Below are 24,124 nucleotides of genomic sequence, written 5' to 3'. Positions count from 1 at the left end.
GCCAAGAAGCTTTGCCAGTTGCAGTTCATTTTCACCAACCGCTTATCATTACGAGAGGCACAGCCACAGAGACCTTGGGTAGCAAATTTCCTTGAAAATCGCAAAGAGCGTCAAGGGGGTGTGAGAGGAGAGTGGAGACCTGGAGAAAGCTGTAGTGCCGATGTGGAAATGAGTGACTGAAGGCGGGGGGGAGGGGGATTTGATAGGGGCCCCAGGACACAGATCTACAGACAAGGACTGCACACATTTGCCCTCTTCAGTTTATTTATTCGCTAATATTTCTTACTCGCCTAGTGCTAAGACACTCAGGGCAAGATACAATAGTAAAGCAAGAAAAACATTTTACTTACAGCCCAAGGATAATCATAAGAAAAATAATTCAGGAGATATTCCCCGAGTTAGTCTTGGTAAACATCCTGAAAAGTCACAGATATGTTACTGAATAGTCAGGCCAGTTTACAACTAAAGTGCTTATAAGAGAACGTAACTTCACAGAGCCCTGGATAAAGGAGGCATTTGGAAAGTGTCTTTTAAGATGAGCTTCCCAGGATGAAAGACAGTTTGTAAAAAATGACCTTTAGATTTTTTACAGAAGGCTACAAACCAAAGCTCCCTGGTTTACTGCTTATGAGTATCACTGTTTTTTGTTTTTTTTTAAACACTGCCGAATTACTTCTCTGGTCTGTGGAATACCTGGAGAGAAAGAGAAGATCCTCAAATACCAAAAGATGCAATTAGAGACCAAGAAATCTCAGCAGAGAGGCACATAAATCGCCTCAAATGTATTTGGCACCCCTGGCCTGATTAAAAAAGAACTCCAGGGTACAGCTTTATGGCACAATGCAAGCATTAAGAATGGCATTATTGGGATCAAACTCAACATCCCCTGGCTTAAGAGGGAGGCTCATGGCTGTTATGGCCCTTCATCCCACCGCCCCCCTGTAAGAGGGTCATTTTCAAAGGCATGTTTGCAAGTAAAAATAGTATTAAATGTGCAGGTGTGGCCTTTTTACAAAATCGCCTGCCCACTAGGCAGGCAAACTCATGTACATATATCATGTTCACTAGTACGTATATCCAGACTAAGTGGCGAAATTCCTTGGGGAAGAGTTTATTTATTTAATAATACTTGATTACTCATGGCTCAGACAGTCGAGAAAGCTTGGTAGAATAAAAAAAAAACCAACCAGTCCAGCCTCCTCCCCCCATCACCACTTGATAAGAAAGCCATCTCCATAAAAATCTCATCCCTCATCTCCACACACATGGGGGTGACATCATCTGATGCAGCCTGGCACAGAAGTTTCTAGAACTTTGTCTGTGCCCCGCTGGCAATGCCCATGCATGCATCCACTCAAGGTCCCTTCAGTCTTGTATTTAGCAGTTCAAACAATGAAACCAACTGTATGGGGAGGTAGGCAGGTTTCATGAGGACCGACATCTTACTATCCTCAGAGAACATCTGTTACAGGTAAGCAATTCTGCTTTCTCTGAGGACAATCAGGTGTCAGTCCTCACGCATGGTGAATCCCTAGCTTTAGGCTGCCCCAAACAACAAAAGGGGAAAGAACAATAACAGATGCTAATGAGCACAACAATATTTCTTTTGATAAGAGGCCTTTTTTACCCTTTTTATACTAAACCTATGAGGGGCAGTCTGGAATAAAAGGGAGGGAAAGGAGTTGGGTTCTGCACCTCATGCAAGTTCTGGAGGACAGACTGGCCAAGCCTACTGTCGCGTCAACCATCCCTGTCCAAACAGTAGTGAGATGTGAACGAGTGGCGAGAACTCCACATCGCAGCCTTGCAGATCGCTTCTACGGGGACCGATCACAAGGTGAGCCACCAACACTGCCATGGCTTGGACAGAGTGAGCCTTGACATGGCTCACCAGATTCAGCCCAACCTGGTCATAACAGGAGAAGATGCAATCTGCTAGCCAATTAGAAATAGCTTGGCAACAGCAATCCCCAGTTTATTTGCATCAAAAGAAACAAAAATGTTGGGTGGATTTAGGATTTTGCCACCCCTAGGCACTGATGGTGCAGTTGCCCCTTCTTACCCCCCTCCCCCCCCCCAGACAAGGGACAACAAGGCACAGCCTTCTTTGTTCTGCTCTGTTTGCTCCAGGTTCACCACTTCCCCCTTATGTCCCTGAATAACAGGAGGGGGGCCAGATTAGGTGTAGAGTGACTTTTTTGCTCCCTGCTGTGTGCTCTGGCCTCCCCTCCCTCCCTCCCTCCAGTTCCCTGCACAAGATAGGAGGGTCTGAAATAGGGAGTAGAGCAGTTTTTCTTTGCTCTGACCCTTCCAATTTCACTCCTTTGTTCTTGTTCTCTGCACTGGGAGAGGGGTTGGAGCAGTTTCAGAAGGCCAATTTCTGCTGAGTGAGTGCACAGAACTGGAAGGCAGCAAGTCTTCAGATGGCCAGCTGCCCCCCCTAGAATATTGCCACCCTAAGAACATAAGAAATTGCCATGCTGGGTCAGACCAAGGGTCCATCAAGCCCAGCATCCTATTTCCAACAGAGGCCAAAACCAGGCCACAAGAACCTGGCAATTACCCAAACACTAAGAAGATCCCATGCTACTGATACAATTAATAGCAGTGGCTATTCCCTAAGTATAATTGATTAATAGCAGTTAATGGACTTCGCCTCCAAGAACTTATCCAAACCTTTTTTGAACCCAGCTACACTAACTGCACTAACCACATCCTCTAGCAACAAATTCCAGAGCTTTATTGTGCGTTGAGTGAAAAAGAATTTTCTCCAATTAGTCTTAAATGTGCCACATGCTAACTTCATGGAATGCCCCCTAGTCCTTCTATTATTCAACCATGTCTATGTAATCTATAAACTGAGACAAATCTAAAGCTCAGGAATAAAACCAGCAGTCTCCTTCCTTACTGTGGTGAACGTAACTCCCAGAGACAAAGGAGAAGAGGTAGTGGAAAAAGGAGAATTATAACAAAGGAGAATCTTACCTGTGGAAGTCATCAGCGTTGGACCTCATTTTCATATGAAGCAAATTGTCTTGAGAAGAGCGTAACTGTTGGCCCCATCAGCAGTGCAAGCTGTAGGTAAAAGAAACAAGGTGGGAAGTGAAAACCATGCATCTGGTGTCAATTTTCCAGCACTTTTCAATGTTACCCTATCAAATAAGACTCAGTCCCCATCAGGTTCTGGCCATTTTCAATAATTTAATTTGAAGGACCAGGATGGATCTACCCCACCTCTTGCCTCCACCCCACCTGTAAGCTTCAAGTCAATCAGCACCGTTTAGAGGAAGTTAGGCCTCTGGTGGGACAGGTTGAATCGCTGCTGTAGCACTTTTGCATCCCATGTTGAAAAGTGATAATTACAAATGTTTATTGGCTCAGATGTTAAAAAAATTTGATTTCTCATTCCCTGGGCGAGTTGTACATTTTTCTGACATCACTCAACTATTTATTTTTATTAAAGGAGGGTCAGGAAATTAAGATCTCAGATTGCTATCCAAACCCTGGCCATAGCTCAGGTATTTCCTGTCAGGTGGAACTAAGTGGATCCTATTTAAGAACAGAATATAAACAACTAAATCTTCACCTATACAATGAAATGGTTCTTTTTAATTTAAATTGGTTTGGCAGGTGGGGACATGTTTTCAGGCTATGGTTGAGTATTTGGAGGCAGCTTGAGACTGTATGAGGTTAGGGAATGTTGAAGTTAAAGAGAATTATAATTTAATAAGGGCATGCGGACCACCACTGCAGTAAGAACACAATCACTAGGGAATGATTAGATTTGTTAATGTTCAGTTTTCCCATCTACTTTACATTTTTTTGAATCCAATTTTTTTCAAAATAGAAAAAGTATTAAGAAATCACCTTGAAGTGCCTGAAAGGTGGGATTTAAATAAAACAAACAAATAAGAGCACTAACAGTCCATTTGCGAGATTAAGTTTGCATCCCTGGTGTCACAGGGCAGGCAGGCTGGGCTAGGATTTCCCCCCCCCCCCTGCAGGAAAAAGGGCCAGACGCAGGGGCAGGGCTGGACTGGGGCTTCTGCCTACACCAGCTACTTCTGCCGCAGGTTGAGCCCCTGGTTTTCTGGTGGCTGGCAGGACTTATCCAGAAGCATGGCTGGTTCTGGAACACATCACAGGCTGAGAGCTGGAACATGGTAAGGGCTAGAAGCTGAATACAGGCAGAGCAGGAGACAAGGCTGGAATCAAGGGCAGGCTTGAACTTGAGGCAAAGGCAAGGCCTAGATAAGCATGGCCTTACCTTTGCCTGGCAGGGCAAGACAAGGACAGGACTAGACAAGGACAAGACTAGATAGACAAGGGCTAGGCAAGGACAGGACTAGAACAAGCAACAGGAAACCCCAAACAGGGCACAAGGCTGGCTAGGCAAACCCAGAAGGCCCAAGAGGGTACGGAGCATGGCAGATGGGCATGAAAAGCCGCAGAGTAAGACCAAAAGGCCTGAAAGGGCCCAGATTATGGCAGATAGGCCTGGAATGCCACAGAGCAAGGCAGGAGGCCAAGGTAGGTCACAAGATAAGGCAAAAGGCCAGGGTAGGCCACAAGGCAAGACAGAAGGCCAAGGTGGGCTACAAAGCAAGAAAGCAAAGAAAGAAAGCACAAAAGACCAGGTCAAGGAGTCATGGTGTCTCGATGAAGAGGCATTGAGGACATGGACAGGCTGCTAAGCAGGCCTGGAGTCACTGCCCCATGGGATCACAATAGGGTGGCTACAGCAGCTGTGAAGGAGGCTTGCTGATGACTTCTGCTGGCAGGGGAGCTGTGAAACAGGCCACATTGGGACACTGGCTTACGAGAGAGGTTCATTCCTGTCAAGACATGTGCAAAACTAACTCATTTGGAGACACTATTCATTATTTTACAAAATGTATGTCCTGCATGATCCAACATACTTGGCACATAACCACTACCCATTATCCTGATAGAAAAAGATATATGTCATAGAAAAAGTCAAATAGAAAGTGCGACGTTCCAGATAGCCTCTGCTCAACATATATTGTTCAAATAGTGTCAACTTTACCACTTATCAACTTTGAAATGTGGAAAGGTTTATGCCCTCCTCAATGGATTTACTACACAGTTTGGTAGAGCTAGGGCCAATAGTTTAAAAAATGGTAATGGTGGGGGAAGGGGGCGTGTGGATAGACAATTTCTTATCAGCAAGCTGCCAGTTTTTGCCCCTTCTTATACCCCCCCCCTCAAATCATTCACCAACTGATAACTGGAAAGTCAGATATTCTCTCCTCTCCCCTTCCTCAAAGACCTACCCTTCCATACAAAGTTTGGTAACGCTAGGTCTAGCTGTTCTAAAGTTATTAGAGGGGGTAAAGGGGCAAACGCAAACTACAACATACAGACATTTCACCATCTAATAAGCCTCTATGTTCCATAGAACCAAGGATAAATAAACAAAAAACTAAGGTAAAAACCTGTGAATTTTATACTTTTACTTATCCTCGAAATTCACTAGAAGTTTACACTCACAATGTATATCCTTAATTATAGTCTTATGTTGAGGCTCATGATTGTGGTAGTGTTTTCCAGTGGGTGAAATTTAACCCCTGAGGGTCTCAAGCTTAAAACGTTTACACCTAATATTCTGATACCGTTTGTTCCTTTACTAGTATTGATTAAAAAAAAATACAAAACAACAATTATTTTGATTTGTATTGTCTGATTGTTGTATCCCTGCACTTCAGATACATTTTTTGTTTTTTTTGGAATATCATTGGGATATACGGTGATTTATCTCCCTGGACGTTCAGAAAAAGAAAGGTCTCAGAGAAGTTACCACTACATTAAGGAAAGAAAACTAACTACCGGTGGCTTTTTCTCTTTGACCTTGCCTTTAAGTGGAATAAAAAATGAAAAAAAAAATGGCTGAGGGAGCTAAGATCGTATGAACTGCAGGGATTGCTATCCAGGTACTTGAGGGGTCAGCTCCAGGCCCCATCAGACAAGACTTTCCCCATTTATTTTTTTAATATTTTTATGCTGCCCATTAACAAAAGCTCTGAGCGACTTACATAATGGACTCTCTACCTGGGTAACATCAAGCTAGGGTGAGAGAACATTGTACAAATCTCATCGTTGTGTGAGTTTCCTCACTCCGAAGGACATCAAATCTTCACAAGGGTGCACTGCTCTATTCGTTTATCTCACTCTGCATGTAAAAGTGGCCTCTAACCCCCTACACTAAACCTCACCTCGAGTTACTAGGTGGGCCTCCTATGGTAGCATAAATAGCTGACTACTACGAGGGCCTTGTGGATAGGTTTTCCTCTCTCTCTCCCCCTCCAGTGGTGAAATGAGCACTTTGTAGGTAGGAAAATGCAATTATGTAGGTATTACCGCAAGGTGTTAATGCACTTTGCAGTAATACTTATGTGAAGTGCTAAGATAATGCACATTGCAAGAAATAGGCTATGCCCATAAAACACACCCCTTTTCCTATCGCATGCCATATTTAGTACATTTTGATAAATCCAGGCCTTAGATTGCGAGCCCTCTGGGGATAGGAAATACCTACAGTACCTGAATGTACTCCACTTTGAAGTGTTGAATAAAGTGCAAAAAGCAGAATATAAAAATCTCTGCATGTAGGGTTTATGTTGCAGGCCTGAACTGTACCCCACCCTCTCAATATTCTCAAGGAGAACAGCAGAATGAAGCAGAGTACTCAAAGTGAGATGTGACCAGTACAAGGGGTGATTGGCACAAAAAGAGGCCCGGGAGGTCCCAAAAGCTTGGCCACTACATTTTTCCAGTTGGTCCTTTGCAAGGTATCACATCATACAAGGATTCCAGCTTTCTCCCGGACCTATATGGCTAATACACCAAACAAGGATGATAAAAGGTTGGAATGGAGATACGTCAAAGAGGAAGCGCATTATAGGAGAACCACCAGACCATTATTCATTTGAACCAGAAACTTATCAAGTCTTTCACTTCTCTGCTCTTTCCTGTCTTTTCCCCCCTTCTCTCGGTCCATCTTTTAACCATAAGATTGCGGAAGGCACATCAGAAGCTGAACTCTCCCCCAGAGAGCTGCACTTTTATCCTTCAGTTTCTTTCATTCTCTCCTTACTGCACCTCTTCAGTCCTGTAACTCACCTTTCTTCTCTGAAACTCTCAGGTACCCTTTACCATCCCACTTCTGTCTGCAGCTTTACTCGTTCTTCTATTCCTCTATTTTCCTCCCTCCCCAATCTCTCCATGTGTTGCTTTCTCACACTTCCTCGTTTGTCCTAAAGCTCTTTCGATACCCTACAGCTCTTCCTCTCTCTCTCTCGCATGCTCACTTTCTTTCACCCTCTGCACTAGTTTGGCTTCCCTATTAAATGCTGAAGACTCAGCAGTCCTACTACTAACACATCAAAGCCCACACAGCTGCCTTTGAATGGAATCTCACCTCCAGAAGTGAGAAATGAAAAGGCAGCTCCTGCTGGTCTTGTTCTTTCTCTAGACCTGGAACAAGTGTAAATAAACCCACCAGAGCCCAATACAATCTATCTGGTCTAGGAGGCAGTGATATAATCCGCAAATGGCACTCAGCAGCTATCTGTGCTATGATTCTGTTCTCAGCTAGTACAAGGCTTGCATTAGCTTTCTATCATTACAGGATCAATAGCACCCGCTCTAGTCTGGAGAATGGGAGCTCACGGCGGTTCCATAAACCATAGAGGGGGGGGAAAAAAAAAAAAGACAGAACGCATAACGTTGAAAGATTTTACCTGTGTTATGTTCAGTGTGTCTTGAACTTAATTGTGGGCCCTTGGGACGAGGCGAGCAAAGACTCTGCAATCCAGGGAGGAGCCCTGTGGGCCCTTACCCCAACAGGCAATGTCTCAGCAGAGATACAACAGAGAGACAACTTTATTGTAAAGCAACAAATCTTGCAGAGCAAGCAGAAGAGGCTGGAATCAGCTGATCAGTCCCGTAGAACTCCGCAGTGCGGAGAGTCCCGGTGAATACCTTATCTAGGCCGGCTTGTGCTGGCTGTATCCCGGTAGAGGTCCGCAGCATGGGGTAGGCCGGAAGCCGCTGTTAGAACGCACAAGACACGATGGATCCGGTAGTGGTCCGCAAGCGGGGTAACCCGAGAATCCGTGCCACAAAGGTAGTGTACTCACACCGAGAAGGTAGAGGCAGAGGTAGCAAAGCCCCGATGATGACTGGAGCAGGATCAGCAGGGATAGGAGGTGATGTCCTTTCGTGGATTAGAAACTGATTAAAAGACAGGAAACAGAGAGTAGGATTACATGGTCAATCTTCTCAGTGGAACAGGGTGAACAGTGGAGTGCCTCAGGGATCTGTACTTGGACTGGTGCTTTTCAATCTAACTAGATAAACGACGCTTGACCGACGTGCCGCAAATGCGCAGTAGAGAGCAGCTCTACTGCGCATGTGCGGGCGAGCACGTCGGTCTTAGGCAGCGTAAAAAAAAAAACAAAAAACATGGCGGCGGTGGCGGCGGCGGCAGCGGGCGGTAGCGGCCAGTAGCGAGGGAGGGAGGCGAGAGAGAGAGGGAGGGACGGACTGAGTGGGAGGGACGGAGAGAGAGAGTGGGAGGGAGTGACTGAGTGAGAGGGAGGGACTGAGTGGGAGGGAGGGACTGAGTGAGGGGGAGGGACTGGGAGGGAGGGACTGAGTGAGGGGGAGGGAGGAGTGAGTGAGTGTGTGGGAGAGAGGTAGGGGGTGGGGAAGAGTGAGGGGAGAGTGAGAATGAGGGAGAGGTGAGAGTAAGGGATGTGAGTAAGTGGAAGGGGGAGAGGGAGAATGAGGGAGAGGTGAGAAACAGGGCCGCAGCGGCGGCGGCGAAGACAGGCGGCAGCAGTGAGGGAGGAGAGAGAGAGGGAGGGACTGAGTGAGAGGGGAGGAGAGTGGGACTGAGTGAGAGGGGGGAGGGAGTGAGTGGGACTGAGGGAGGGAGTGGGACAGAGAGGGAGGGAGGGAGTGGGACTGAGTGTGAGGGAGGGAGAGAGGGGGAAGGGAGTGAGTGAGACTGAGTGGGAGGGAGGGAGTGAGTGAGACTGAGTGGGAGGGTGGGGAGGAGTGGGTGAGTGTGAGGGAGGGAGGTAGGGGGTGGTGAAGAGTGAGGGGAGAGAGAATGAGGGGGAGGTGAGAGACAGAGGGATGTAGCCCGTTTTAACGGGCTTAACGGCTTGTATATTTATGAATGATCTGGAAAGGAATACGACGAGTGAGGTTATCAAATTTGTAGATGATACAAAATTATTCAGAGTAGTTAAATCAGAAGTAGATTGTGATACATTACAGGAGGAACTTGCGAGACTGGAAGATTGGGCATCCAAATGGTAGATGAAATTTAATGTGGACAAGTGCAAGGTGTTGCATATAGGGAAAAATAACCTTTGCTGTAGTTACACGATGTTAGGTTCCATATTAGGAGCTACCACCCAGGAAAAAGATCTAGGCATCATAGTGGATAATACTTTGAAATTGTTGACTCAGTGTGCTGCAGCAGTCAAAAAAGCAAAGAGAATGTTAGGAATTATTAGGAAGGGAATGGTTAATAGAACGGAAAATGTCATAATGCCTCTGTATCGCTCTGTATCCTTGAATACTGTGTACAATTCTGGTCGCCGCATCTCAAAAAAGATATAGTTGTGATGGAGAAGGTACAGAGAAGGGCAACCAAAATAATAAAGGGGGTGGAACAGCTTCCCTATGAGGAAAGGTTGAAGAGGTTAGGGCTGTTCAGCTTGGAGAAGAGATGGCTGAGTGGGGATAGGATGGAGGTCTTTAAAATAATGAGAGGCCTTGAACGAGTAGATGTGAATTGGTTATTTACACTTTCAGATAATATAAGGACTAGGGGGTAACTCCATGAAGTTAGCAAGTAGCACATTTAAGACTAATCAGAGAAAAATCTTTTTTACTCAATGCACAATTAGGCTCTGGAATTTGTTGCCAGAGGATGTGGTTAGTGCAGTTAGTGTAGCTGGGTTCAAAAAAGGTTTGGATAAGTTCTTGGAGGAGAAGTCCATTAACGGCTATTAATCAAATTTACTTACGGAATAGCCACTGCTATTAATTGCATCAGTAGCATGGGATCTTCTTAGTGTTTGGGTAATTGCCAGGTTCTTGTGGCCTGGTTTGGCCACCGTTGGAAACAGGATGCTGGGCTTGCTGTACCCTTGCTATGACCCAGCATGGCAATTTCTTATGTTCTTAAGTACTCCTTTCAGCAACTTTGAGAAACAAAATGGAGGCTTTGAGCTACTGGCTGGCAGTGTGGCCGCCTGCTGAATACCCTTTATGTATGTACGAATAGAAGGGGGAAGGGAGGGCCACAGCTCAAAAGGTTTGCTTACCCCGACCTAGTTTATGCAAACCTCTTTCATGCATATTCATTGCAGCCATTGTAGAAACTCGATTGGCTGGGTGTGCCTCCAGGAGTGGGCCAGGAAACACTGCAAGTTTAGTCTCTCCAGTTGTTGTTTCAGAGAGTCACGTGATGCTGTGAGGGAGAGCAGACACTGCCTGATCGGTCCGAAGGCCCTCTCCTTGTTTCTTTTATTTCAAACTAATATTTTGCTAACATTTTGGACAAACTTATATTAGAAGACTTCTCCTTATCTCGGTATTATTAAGTTTTATCACTGCGATGGTACAATGTTGATATGGCTGCTAAAACAACTTGGAAGGTCAAGGACAAAATGAAGAGCAGCGATCTTAAAATGGACGACACAATTAATTCCAGCCTGGCGTCAGAGACTTCAGACCCGATGATTGCAGAAGTAGCCTCTGCTGTGCAGGCCATGCTAGAAGGGAAACTTGCTGGAATCTGTTCTCACTTAGCAGGATTAAGCATGCAATTAATAAAGATCACGCATAAAAAAAAATCAGTTTAAGAAAAAAATCAAAACTTGGTTATACAAGCAAGCCTTTGGTTCAGATAAAACTGAGATATGATAAGTACTTTCAGTAATAATGTGGAGCTAGCATGCAGCATAGTTTTTGAGACTGCTAATGAGAAATGTTTAGATGAATGATTTAAATTTGACTTTAAATTGTAAATTTTTGTTTAATTTTGAGAAAGAAAGATTGATGCTTTTGACTATTGTATTCTCTGTTATCTGTTAGATAATTACAAATATTGTAATTACAAATTATTGTAATAAATAATTACAAATAGCAGTATATAAAATATTGTATACTTTATATATTGCTATTTGGTTGTATCCAAATAGCAGTATATAAAAACTTTTAAATAAAAATAAATCAATCAATTACAGATGGCTAAACAGCATATTTCAGCCATTGAGGATAAAACAAAACACTATGCAAACAGCCATGGATGTGTTCAGCAAACCGCACGAGGTAATACAATCCAAACTCGACGATCTAGAAAATAGAAAATAATCTCCATGTGGTAGGGATTCCTGAATCGGTACCATAGATTTCACTGGTGACCCGTTTGGACAATTGGCTGAAGCAGGCCTGTAATATGGATGACAAGCATGGCATATTTTGTACTGAGAGGGCCCATCGCTTAGGACCTTCGGTTGCTGACACAGCTTCAGCTCTTAAGCATCGAGTCGTTATCTTTAAGGTCTTAAATTTTGTGCATAAGGTGGAAATTTTGAGAGCCTACTACCAGCGAGGAGACTTTCACTTTGAAAGTCCAAGATTATTCCGCAGCGGTTGCTGCAGAGTCTTTGCTCCAATTTGGGCCCAATCGACAAAGCTACACATCAGATCCACATTGTTGTTTCCAGCCAAGTTAAAAGGTTCCTACAAAGGAGAAAATGTTTTCTTTAAACACAGCTGAGGAAGCTACAGCATTCATTCAGGAGAGGAACCTGGGATGAGCTGCTACAAACTTTTTTCTTTCCTATTTGATTGTATTTTGATTACTAATGCTGTATTGTCACTGTAGACTAACAATTTTGACAATGCCATGAAGGCTATTTTGAGTTTGTTCTTCATACACACTTCTTCTGTTCTCCTTTTATCTCCGCTGGCTATTCATGACCCAGATAAATACTTGGCAGAGTTTAAATTTAGAGACAGACTGGCATTCCATTATCTGATCTCGAGTCTGTGTTTCATTTTTTCATGATGTATCGTTTCTCTACATCTATTTTGTGCTTCCGAGTAAATTTTGGCGCCAATTCTGCGGAGACGCAGACTGAAGAAGGTACCTTGTCGTTGTGCTCTTTGCATTAACAAGTATGTTTGTTGTTTTGTTTGCAAAAATTTTAAATGATAATTTCTCCTAGATATTTAAGAACCATATGGTTCTGAGCAATGAACTTATGAGATTATGGATTACTATCAGGCAATGAAGATCAGAGTGTACACCCCCTGATGCAGAATCTCAATTTGAAACATGGACCGTGTTGGGGTTTCTATCAGTCACATCACCATTGCTACCTCACAAACTTTTGATAAAGCTAAGTAATTCTTTTTATGTGCATAAAAAGTTTTAAAAAAATAATATCTAGAACTGTTATGAACAAGAACTATGATTAATGAAAAGGCAATGAAGGTTTTTGTTTCTTAAGCAGGTAGTGCCTATTATGAAGGTCTTCTAAGATACTTTTGGTATTTCATTTATAGAGAAACATGCACCATGTGTTTTCTTTTTGGCTTGTTTTCAAATCTTTTATTTAAACAAAATGTTTAAGAACTCCCCATACTGAATATTCTTTTTGTATCTTTAGTTCTGAGGTTTTGATATTCCTATGATATTCTTTTCCCAGGGCAGAAGAAAGAATCATTATTAACCAATTGAAGAATTGTTAAAAGCATGTAGATAATTGTAGAGATAGTGGATGCTCTTCAAGGGGCTCTGCTCAACTAGTGATAGAACCCACAAGAGAGGGAACTTACAAATGGGAATAAATGTGTCTAATGTCCAAGTAGGTGCTCACCTGAGACAATGTGGTTCGATATAGCAGGTGGGATGGAGAAAAGTCACATGCAGATGCAAGATTTAGATATCAAAAATATGGACTTTGGTAAAATGGGAATGCACCCTGAGGAGCTAGAAGGCTGGGAGAACATAGGTGAGGTGAAAGAACAGTGGGTCACTTTAAAATGGTTATAATGAAGCAAAGAAACGTTTATGTCAGAAAAGTAAAAGAAAAAAGAAACCAATCGGGTTCTCAAAGGAGGTGGATAATAAAATAAAGACAAAAGAGCAGCATTCAAGTAGTACAAAGATTCCCAAAAAGAGAAACAGAGGAAAGAATATCTACTGAAACTGGTGGAGAGAAGGAAAAATCAGGAAAGCAAAAGATCAAGCAGAAGGAAAGGAGGTAACAAAATATTTTTCAGCTGTATCAGAGAAAAAGAGGAAGGGAAGAAGTGGCATTGTAAAATTGAAGGGAGAAAAGAAGCAATGTGTGGAGAAAGATTAATAAAAAGCAAAAATATTAACATCAGTCCAGTGTTCACTAAAGAAGATCATGGGGTAGGTCTGATGCTGCTTGACAAGAGCATGGATAGGAGTTGGGTAGATGCTATCCCATTTACAGAAGAGAATATATGGGAAAAAAAACTAGGAAAATGAAAAAGTGGGGCCAGATGAGGTATATCCCAGGATATTAAAGATACGCTGATAAGTCCTCTTGATTCCTGGAAATCAGGAGCGGTGCCGCAGGATGGAGAGCAGCACTAATTGTCCCATTTCACAAACATTTATTTATTTTATTATTTTTATATACTGACATTCGATCTGAGATCTCACCGATTTACATTCAGGTACTGTAGGTATTTCCCTATCCCCAGAGGGCTTACAATCTAAGTTTTTGTACCTGAGGCAATGGAGGGTAAAAGTGACTTGCCCAAGGTCACAAGGAGCGACAGCGGGACTCGAACCCTGGTCTCCTGGTTCGTAGCCCACTGCTCTAACCACTAGGAGACTGGAAGCTAAAAACTGGTCAGCCTTATCTTGGTGGTGGAAAAATTAATGGAGGCTCTAGGGAAGGAAAGGATAGTGAACTACGTAGAATCCAGGGGTTTGCTGTAGCCGAGGCAGCATGGTTCCACCAGAGGAAGGTCCTGTCAAATGAATCAGATTTTTTTTTGATTGGGTAACTAGAGAATTAGATCAAGCAAGCGCGCTCAATGTGATCTACTTGTATTTCAGCAAAGTTTTCGATACAGTGCCGCATAGGAGGTAGGGATGTCCATTCGTTTCACATGTAAGCAGGTATATAGCAAACGGACAAATGTATGCACAAAATTAATGGTATGTGCATTCGTCTAAAGTGTGCCCATTCGTTGTGCGTACATTCGTTCATTCTTTAGATACACAATAGGTGTCCAAACGAATTAAATGAATGGACGCACAAAAGCACATCCCTAATAGGAGGCTCATGAATAAAAGAAGCCTGGAAGTGGGTGACAAATTGGTGGAATGGATTACAAATTGGGTGACTGACCAGAGAGTGTATAATGGTAAATGGAACTTACTCTGAGAAGGGTTAAGTGGATTGCCACAGGGATCAGTTTTAGGACAGATTCTGTCCAATATCTTTGTGAGCGACATTGCAAAAGGAATAGATTGAAAAGTTTGCTTTTTGCAGATGACTTGCAACAGAATGGACACACCTGAAGGAGAAGATAGAATGAAAGGTGATTTAAGAAAGCTTGAAGAGTGGTCAAAGGTTGGGCAGCTGGAACTCAATGCTAAGAACCATGTAGTGATTTTCCTCCATTTTGTCCCTAAACCTTTCAGCATAATTTTACCAGGCCCAACACTCATATTCCTTATACGCTTCTAATATCTTGTCGACAAAATTGAACATTGGGCCGTATTGAGAGGGATCATCCTGCCCGACATTAATCATTCTCACGAATGCCCATGTCCAATATGTTTGTGACTTTTTCTGCCCCCGACCTCATCAGTCTTTTCCTCTTATTGCTTCTCCTCCTCTTCCCCTCCAGTACCAAGAATATGTCAATGTACTCTTTATTTTCCTCTTCAACAACTTAGGAACATTCTCCCACAACTGAGAAATTAGTAAGGGCCAGAGGAATCTCAGGAAAGCCGTGTCTGACTATATCAGAGGAGGAACTCTAATATGAGGTGTACTCTGAAGTCCCCATGCTAGACCATTCCACCCCCCCCCCTTCCTTTTCTACTTACTTGACCTGCCATCCCCAGACCCCAGCCTTGACATGCTCCCCAACTGACTCATCCCTCACGATGACTACACTTGAGGTCTCTGCACCTACCAGTTCACCATTATGCACATCTACTGCCACGGGATCTGTCATCCGGGAAGCTTGGGAGTTTGTCGGCACCAAAAGCCCGGCAGCAACCTCTGATTGCGCTGGTGCCGAAAACCCACTGGCCACCGACTGCTGCTGCACCTCCCCTTGTTCCATGGGATCCCGTGGGACCGCCCCGTTGGGCCTTACCACTTTCATCGCATCCAATGTCAGTCTGATATCCAGTACTGCCATGCCAAGAAGGCACCGACCCCACCATGAAGGTCACATCTGAGAATACAGAGGAAATGAGCCCAATGTACTCCATCCCCCCCCTCCCCAATGCTCGGATCAATGCCCTGTGATTGCATGGAAAGAGGGGGCCCTGCCACATGTGGCCCAGCCGGCCACTGTGGCAAGTAAAACCCCTGGTTATGGTCAATCCACGAGTAAAGGGGCGCAGTCTATGGCTGCCCCACTCCCCCCCACCCCATCTCCATCCAGTTCCAAAATTGCTGTTCGAAATATCGCATTGACCACACAGGGTGTACCATTCTCGCTGTCCTGATGGTCCAGACATGACTACCTGCACAGTCCTAGGGAGATTGTCCACCCCTCCCACTGCCGTGTTCAGCCTCTGCCTGATCTATGATCTTTCCCAGGCCCTGCGATTTTGACTGACACCTCTTCCTGCTGCTGTTCTAGGAGCCACCTGCCACATTGGGAGTAGCTGGTATGCCCCTTTCGATATGACAATCCCAATCGCATCCTTTGATCGGTCATTGCTGTCTCTTCTTCGGACCCGAGATTCTCATGTGAGCATTAGGTCTCTTCGCTACGGATTACGTCTGCTGCGATTACTCACCCACGCGAACCCACTGGGAACGTCTGGCCTCAACCTCGGAAACAAAGCAGTTGTTGCCAGTACTTGCCACTCATGTCACTATGAGACCCACCGCTGCCAGGAAATGGCGCTAACCTGCGATTGACTCACTTTCCTTGTAAAGATCTGATGCAGGGATTGCACTCATGTCCTTTGTGGGGCAGTTTGTAACACTGCCAAGGTCGGCCGCTCCTCTTCATGGTTCCCGCTGAAACTGGTCTCTGGCTCAGCTCAGCTCACACCACTCACGTCTTAGCAGGCACACCAAGGAAAGGCTCGCCGCCGTGCTCCACTGAACAATCGCCACTTAGCGCACCTGCCTCCTCGCTTACTCCACGACAGCTTCCAACTTGATGCGAACGCTCACTAAAGAGCTGCCTACCACTCATATGACATTCCTGAGCAGCCAACATGATCACTGGGAAAGATGGCGGGTGCCATGAACCAGGGATTTAAGAAGGGGGGCATCTCGCCCCAACCCTTGCATTATAGGCACCCCATCACCACCACCACATCTTAGGCGACCCCGCCAGAGACATCAGAGGAGAGTCAGCCTCCTGATGATGTCCCAGCATGGCGACTCAACCAGGCCATAAGGGGAGAGGGGGCAGATGGAGGTGTGTCGCTCAATGTTAACCGCGGGCCCCGTACATGTTGCACAGGACCTCCTTCTTATGATTACAATTAAAAATTCATATACATTTTGGAATTGTTGAATATATTTGGATATGAAATAAATTATGTTTGGTCTATAAAATACTTACCCCATGTTTTGTATTATGTAATATGTTTTTCAGATTTCCATAATGCATATTCATGAGATATACAATGCTTTGCAAAAATTCACACCCTTATACATTTTTCGCATTCTGCTGTCTATAAAAATAGACATCAAAATGCATTAAAGTAGGAATGTTTCACTGATCTACGAACCTTACTCTATAATTTCATCCTGAAAAAAACAATTATAGAAATATTCCAAAAGTAATTAAGAATTAAAAAAAAAAAAAAGTATTTTATTGCACAAGTCTTCACACCCCTTGTCACAGTAAACCAAATTAGCTGCAATTAAAAAAATTGCCTTAATGTAAAAAAAAAAAAAACCAAAAAAAAAAACCAACCTAGAGCCCACCTGTGTCCTATCACAATAGTTGAGTTGATTCAAATATTCCCAGAAGCAGCAACAAGCTGTTTCTGTTGTATGAAATAAATGTGAAGCAAAGATCAAAACATGCTGAACAGTTTGCTGCTGAAAGAACTCTGGGATAACATTATTCAAAGGCACAAATTGGAGGACACGCGTAAGAAAATTCAATGTGTTTGAATATCCCGTTGGGCACCGTCAGGTCTTATCGTTGTAAAATGGAAATAGTTTGGCACCACCGAGACCCTGCTGCAATCAGCCTGGCCCTCCCCCGGTGGCCATTGGTTTAAGGAAGCTGCCAGGGAAAGTCACGGCAAGGCCTACGATTACTGTAAAAGGACGGCAGAGGTCTCTGGCTGAGACTGGGGAAAACAGTGACCGCTCAACAATTTCAAGATTACTCCAGAAACGTGGCCGATATGAGACAAGAGCAGGAAGGAAGCCATAGGATATGCCACATAGCATTTGCACTTAGGGGACAGTTCACGCACGTGGGTGAAGGTTTTGTGGTTCTGATGAGACCAAAGTGGAAAACCTTTTATCATCTCAATGCTAAGCAATGTGTGATGTAAAAGCAAGCACAGCCCTGCTGACAGCCTCCCTACAGTAAAGCACAGTGCTGACAGCATCCTGATGTGCGCAGGTTTCGCAGCAGCAGGGACAGGAAAGCTTGTTAAGATCAAGGGAAAGATGGAGGGTGCAGCCTGAAGGAAAACCTTTTCCAGTCTGCCACAGACCTGGAGCTGGGGAGAAGGTTGACATTTCTGCAGGACAGCGGATCCTAAGCACAAAAGCAAAAGCCGCAACGCAGTGGCTTAGCAAGGAGAACGTGAATGCCCTCAAGTGGCCCAGTCAGAGCCCCGACCTAAAGCAAATAGAAAATCTTTGGCAAAATTTAAAAAAAAAACTGTAGTCCACAGATGATCCTCGGATCACCGAGGTTGAGATCTTCTGCCAAGAAAAAATATTTTTGTTTATTAAAAATGTATTAATCACCTAAGCCTAGGCAAAAGGCAATGTACAATTTCAACATGCTTAGGGCCAGATATTCGTAACTGCGCACAAATCTACGCCCGATTTTATAACATGCGCACACATGTTATAAAATCCAGGGTCGGTGCGTGCAAGGGGGCGCACACTTGTGCACACCGAGTCCTAGGGGAGCCCCGATGGCTTTCCCCATTCCCTCCGAGGCTGCTCCGATTTCGGAGCAGCCTCGGAGGAAACTTTCCTTCTGCCCCACCCCCGCACCTTCCCCTATCTAACCCGCCCCCCAGCTCTACCTAAATCCCCCCCCACCTTTATTTTTTATTTATGCCTGCCTCTGGGCAGGCGTAAGTTGTGGCCAGGGCGCGATCCCCGGGCCCAGCAGCAGTGGAGAGGCTTCTGGCCACGCCCACGCCCCACCCATTTTTTTCAAGCCCTGGGACTTATACACGTCCCGGGGCTTGCGTGCGTCACCGGGCCTATTCAAAATAGGCTCGGCGCATGCAGGATCGGGTTTTCAGGGTTATGCACGTAACCCTTTTAAAATCCGCCCCATAATTAAAACATAGCACAAACATTTGCATCAAAAAATACAAATTCTGAATAAATTAAATAGTGCCATCATAAAGAGAATATTCATATCAGTCACTTTCTCTGCAGAGTTTAGCTTTCATACAGGCCGATACAGTACAGTGCGCTCCAGCGGAGCTCACTGTTAACCTGCGATTGGACGCACGTTTTCGACGCGCTAGCGTTACCCCTTATTCATTAAGAGGTCGAAAACGTGCGTCCAACCCCCCTGAACCTAATAGCACCTGCAACATGCAAATGCATGTTGCAGGTGCTATTAGGTATTCCTGCGCGATATTAAGTCAGAGGTCCCGAAAGTTACAAAAAGTTAAAAAAAAAAAAATGTTGAAGTCGGCCTGTGGCTTGAAAACCGGACGCTCAATTTTGCCGGCATCCGGTTTCCGAACCTGTGGCTGTCAGCGGGTTTGAGAACAGACGCCGGCAAAATTGAGCGTCGGCTGTCAAACCCGCTGACAGCCGCCTCTTTCTACCATCGGCCCTAATTTGAATACTGAATCGCGCACACAGGAGAGTGGCCTATGCGCGCACCGGGAGAGCGGGCTTTACTGTATTGGCCCGATAGAAAGCCTATTTTCAACAGCGCTGTCTTGAGAAAAACGTAACATCTCGCTGTGCAAAGGTAGTAGACCCTTATCCTAAACAATTCATCGCTGCTGATGCTAGAAAAGGGGCCTCCATTAAGAATTGCATCAAGGGGTGTGAAGACTTCTACAATCAAGACTTTTTTTTATTCTTTACTTTTGGAATCTCTCTCTATAAATTGTTCTTTCATGAAGAAAGTGTAGAGTATGTGGTAGAGTTCATAAGTAGCAGCTACCCAGCCAGAGGCAATAGTAGGAATGGGGGTGGAAGTCACAGAAGCATTAACAGTGATGTTGGCAAGTGGGAGTGGGAATTAGTGCCAAAGTTTGAAATCACTCATGGTAGCCAGTAACCTTGCACTGGCCCCGTTAGCCAGCCTGAAAACCCAGTGTTTGCAGCACTCAAGGACTGGAATTCACCAATATTGCAGTAGGGTTACCAGAACAAAATGATCCACCACAAGAGTGGAGAAGTAGCCTAGGGGTTAGAGGAGCGGGCTATGGAGCAGGGAGACCAGAGTTCAGATCCCACTGCTGCTCCTTGTGACCTTGGTCATTGCCTCAGGTACAAACAGATTGTAAGGCTGCTGGCGATATGGAAATACTACAGTATCTGAATGTAGTCTGCTTTGAAAGTGCCTGCAAAGCAGATTATAAATATGAGAGCAGTTATGAAAAGGCATTAAGCAACAATAAATAAATTGAATTCGAAGGTACTTACCTCATCTTCCTTAATTCTCCCTACATCCCTCCTTGTGAACTTTGCTTATCTGGCAAATCACTCTTACCTATGCCCGTCCCTTCCATCATCAACTCCAGATTCTGTTCTTTCTACCCCTGCAACAGACTTACTGACGGGCCGATACAGTAAAAATCGTGAGAGAGCGAGCGCGCGCACAGGACACTCCTGTGCATGCGATACAGTAATTTATTTAAATTAGGGGCAGCGGTAAAAAGAGGCGCTAGGGACACTAGCACATCCCTAGCGCCTCTTTTCGGAGTGGTGGCTGTCAGCGGGATTGACAGTTGACGCTCAATTTTGCCGGCATCGGTTCTTGAGCCTGCTGACAGCCACGGGTTCGGAAACCAGACGCCAGCAAAATTGAGCGTCCAGTTTTCAACCCGCGAGCCTATTTCAAATTTTTCTTCTTTTTTTTTTACTTTTTTTTTTTTTTTACACTTTCGGGACCTCCGACTTAATATCGCCTTTGGGTAGGTGCTAATTTCTTAAAGTAAAATGTGCAGCTTGGCTGCACATTTTACTTATTAAATCGCGTGGGAATACCTAATAGGGTCATCAACATGCATTTGCATGTTGCGGGCGCTATTAGGTTTGGGGGTGTTTGACGCACTATTACCTCTCACTGAATAAGGGGTACAGCTAGCACGTCGAAAATGCGCATCCAATCGCGGGTTAACAGTGCGCTCCGCCGGAGTGCACTGTTAACCTTTTGTTTTGAGGTTGCTCTAAAATCTTAACCCCTGGTTCTCCTGAGCATACCCTTGTTGGTCTTAGCCATTTTCCATAATAGATGAAATTCCCCAACTCTCTTATGTTTTGAACAGATTGTAAACTCTACCTAGCATGGATTGTCTCTTATTTGCCCAGCACTGCATGTCCAATAGCACTATAGAAATAAGAGGTAGTCAAGCAGGGAGGAATGGCTTACGTGCAATAACTTGTTTGTTCCTATATTCCAAAATTTCCATCTGATCAATGAGGATAACAAAAAAAAAACAAAACAAAAAACAAAATACTACACACATACACACCCAGTAATGAAGATAAAACATGAAATAAAATGAAGAAATAGTATCAGCCAAATATACAGGCTACCTAGATCCATACATATAAAATATCAAGAAAAGGTTTGTACAAATAAGACAGCTCGCAGTTTTTCCCTAAAGCACAAATAGTCTCTTTTCTCCCATACTTCAGTTGGTAATTATTGCCACAGCAATGAAGGTTCGAGTATTTACATCTTGCAATCTATATTCATGAATGGAATTGCAAGCCAATTTTGCTCTAGATGGTGTGTAATGAGAATTTAAACAAACTAAGCAGTTACAGCCATCAGAATTTATAGCTTTAAAACACCTTAAATTGTGATCTTTAGATGACTGATAACCAGTGCAGCTGTTCCAGCCTTGCTATGATCCCATCATCCCATGCTGCTCCTGTTAAAACTCTTACCATCAAATTTTCCACAAGATTGCAAAAACACATACGTTTTTAGGAAAACCTCAACATGAAGAATTGCAGTTATCCAATTTACTCAGAACTAGAGCTTAAGCCAGAACCAAACCAGACTCTTAACTGTGCAGTGCTCAACTGTCACTTTAAAAAATTCAGTTATCAAAAGGACTGTTCTGTCAATCTGTATTAAAAAACATGAAAAAAAAAAAACCTTTAGCAGATGGATAATGCATGGAATAAAGAACATACACATTTATTTATATCACTCATCATATTTTGTTTTGATGCAGCTCTGAAGTATGGTCCTTTCCATTTATAATTCAGAGATGACAACTGAAGCTGAATTCCCATTAAAATCCCTCACGTTGCACAGTCTCTATTCATGAGCCCAGCATCCGGTTTAGGTCACAAGCACCCGGCCGATCCCCAAAGTAGAACTATTTCCTGATACTCACTCCCAGGGTTAGCGATGGCTCTCTCCATCTACTTGGTTAATAATGTTTCATGGACTTGCCCAAAGCTCTTTTAAACTGCACTGTGCTAGTCACGTTCACTACATCCTCCAACAGCGTGATCATGTACAGAGTGAAAAAGTACTTTCTACAAATTTCTTTTACATGTATGGTGTGTCAGTTTTAGTATTTTGAAAGGCTAAATAACCACCCCCTATTTACATGTTCCACCCCACTCATGATTTTATAAAAACTTCTATCATATCCTCTCTCAGCCATCTCTTTTCTCAAGAGCCCTAACCTGTATAGTCTCTCGTCATTTTTGGCATTCTTCTTAGCAACCTTTCTAGTTCCGCTATGTCTTTTTTGATGTGAGGCAACCAGTGCTGTAAATAATACTCAAAGGTGTAGTTTTGCCATCAATCGATAGAAGCAATATGATATTTTCCATTTAATTCCTCCATTCTTTTTTAGATTATTCCTAATTTTTTTGTGGTTTTTTTTTACTGCCACCATACACTGAGGATTTCAATGCATCATCCACGAGGACTCCAAAGCTATGTTTTCTGAGTGGTGACTTCATAGCCCTGTAGTTGGGATTGTTTTTCCCTATGTGCATCACTTTGCACTTTTCCACATTAAAATGTCATCTGCCATTCAGCTGCCCAGCCTCCTTCTGCAGTTCCTCACAATCAGCTGCTGTTTTTAAAAACTTTAAAAATTTTTGTGATCACATCATTCTCTTCCAGCTCATTTATGAAACAGTACAGCTCCTAGTATCAATCCCTGTGGTACTCCACCAATGACCTTTCTTTGTTTAGAAAGATGACCATTTAGCCCTACTCTGGTTCCTGTCTTTTAACCACTTACCAATCCACAATAGCACACTGTCTCCTATCCCATGACTTTTACTTCTTGAGGAATCTCACAGTGGACTTTGTCACATGCCTTCTGAAAATCCAAACACTGGAAGTCAACTGGCTCACTTGTATCCACATTTAACACCTTCAAAAAAATTTAAAAATATTGGTAAGGCAGACTTTCCCTTTGCTACATTCATGTCAGCTCTTCCCAATTAAGTCATCTCTGTTGGTATGGCGAGTGATTTTACCCAGCATTGACTTCATGCTCACCAGTCTATTTTACCAGATTACTCCTGGGGCCCCTTTTAAAAAATTAGTATCACATTGGTCACCCTTTAAGTCTTCAGGTATTGTAGTTGTTTTAAATGCTAGGTTACAGATTACTAGTTAACAAGTTAGCAGTTTATGTTGGGAGTTATTTTAGGATTCTAGAAAGAATATTATCAGGACCGATTGCATCCTCCGCCATCACAGCAATTTTAGTACTTCAGAATCATCACCAAGAATGTATCAGGTGAGGGTAAAATTCCCACCACTCTCCTCCATGAAAGCCAAGGCAAAGAATTCATTCAGTTTTTCAGTTATTTCCTTGTACTCCCTGCGCAATCCTTTTACCTCTCGATCATTTAGCCAACAGACTCATTGCTGCAAATGCACTTGAAAAAACTTAATACATTTTGCCTTTCTGGCAACTTATTCTCAAATTCTCTTGATCTGTCGTAATGCTCTCTTACGTCTAACTTGCCAGTGTTTATGCTTGTCCATTTTCATTTGTGTTTGCTTTCCATTTTTTTGAATGATGTGATTTTGGCTTTAACTGCCTCTTTCACCTCCCCATTAAACCATGCTGACAGTTGTTTGGTCTTCCTTCAACCTTTAATGCATAGATTACATTTTGTCTGGGCTTCTAAGATGGCATATTTAAACTATGACCTCCTTTCATACAGACCTTTAACCTTTCCAACTTTTTTTTTCTAAATTTCCTCTTTTCATAATGGTCTTCCTTATATGCTACTGCAGTACTTTTATTTAAATGTCCTGCCTCCAGCAATTATGTCAATTTGATTACAGCATGATCACTACTGCTTAACAGTCCAACCACAGTAACTCCTTGCATCATGTCATGCATTCCACTGAACACTATATCTAAAGGGCTGATGTAATAAAACCCATACTAAACTTGGGAGTTAGATTTTAGCACAGTTTTAAT

General features: G+C 43.6%; 1 long non-coding RNA gene across 9 annotated transcripts in view; it reads right to left on the bottom strand.

Moving 5' to 3' along the window:
• Positions 1–24,124, bottom strand: part of LOC115074936 — a 77,809-nt gene that overhangs the window by 41,681 nt on the left and 12,004 nt on the right. For 4 of the 9 annotated variants that reach the window (XR_003852374.1, XR_003852379.1, XR_003852376.1 and 1 more), the window contains one exon: positions 2,986–3,075. This is a non-coding gene — a long non-coding RNA (uncharacterized LOC115074936). Of the gene's footprint in view, positions 1–2,985; positions 3,076–7,760; positions 7,938–8,001; positions 8,254–22,921; positions 23,057–24,124 lie in introns of those variants that run through there. The other 5 variants (XR_003852377.1, XR_003852380.1, XR_003852375.1 and 2 more) reach the window with 4 other exon arrangements.

Source organism: Rhinatrema bivittatum, chromosome 13, assembly GCF_901001135.1.
Source record: "Rhinatrema bivittatum chromosome 13, aRhiBiv1.1, whole genome shotgun sequence".
Classification (NCBI taxonomy): Eukaryota; Metazoa; Chordata; class Amphibia; order Gymnophiona; family Rhinatrematidae; genus Rhinatrema; species Rhinatrema bivittatum.
Note: the sequence above shows the minus strand (reverse complement) of the source record. Positions and strands in the feature narration are given on the sequence as shown.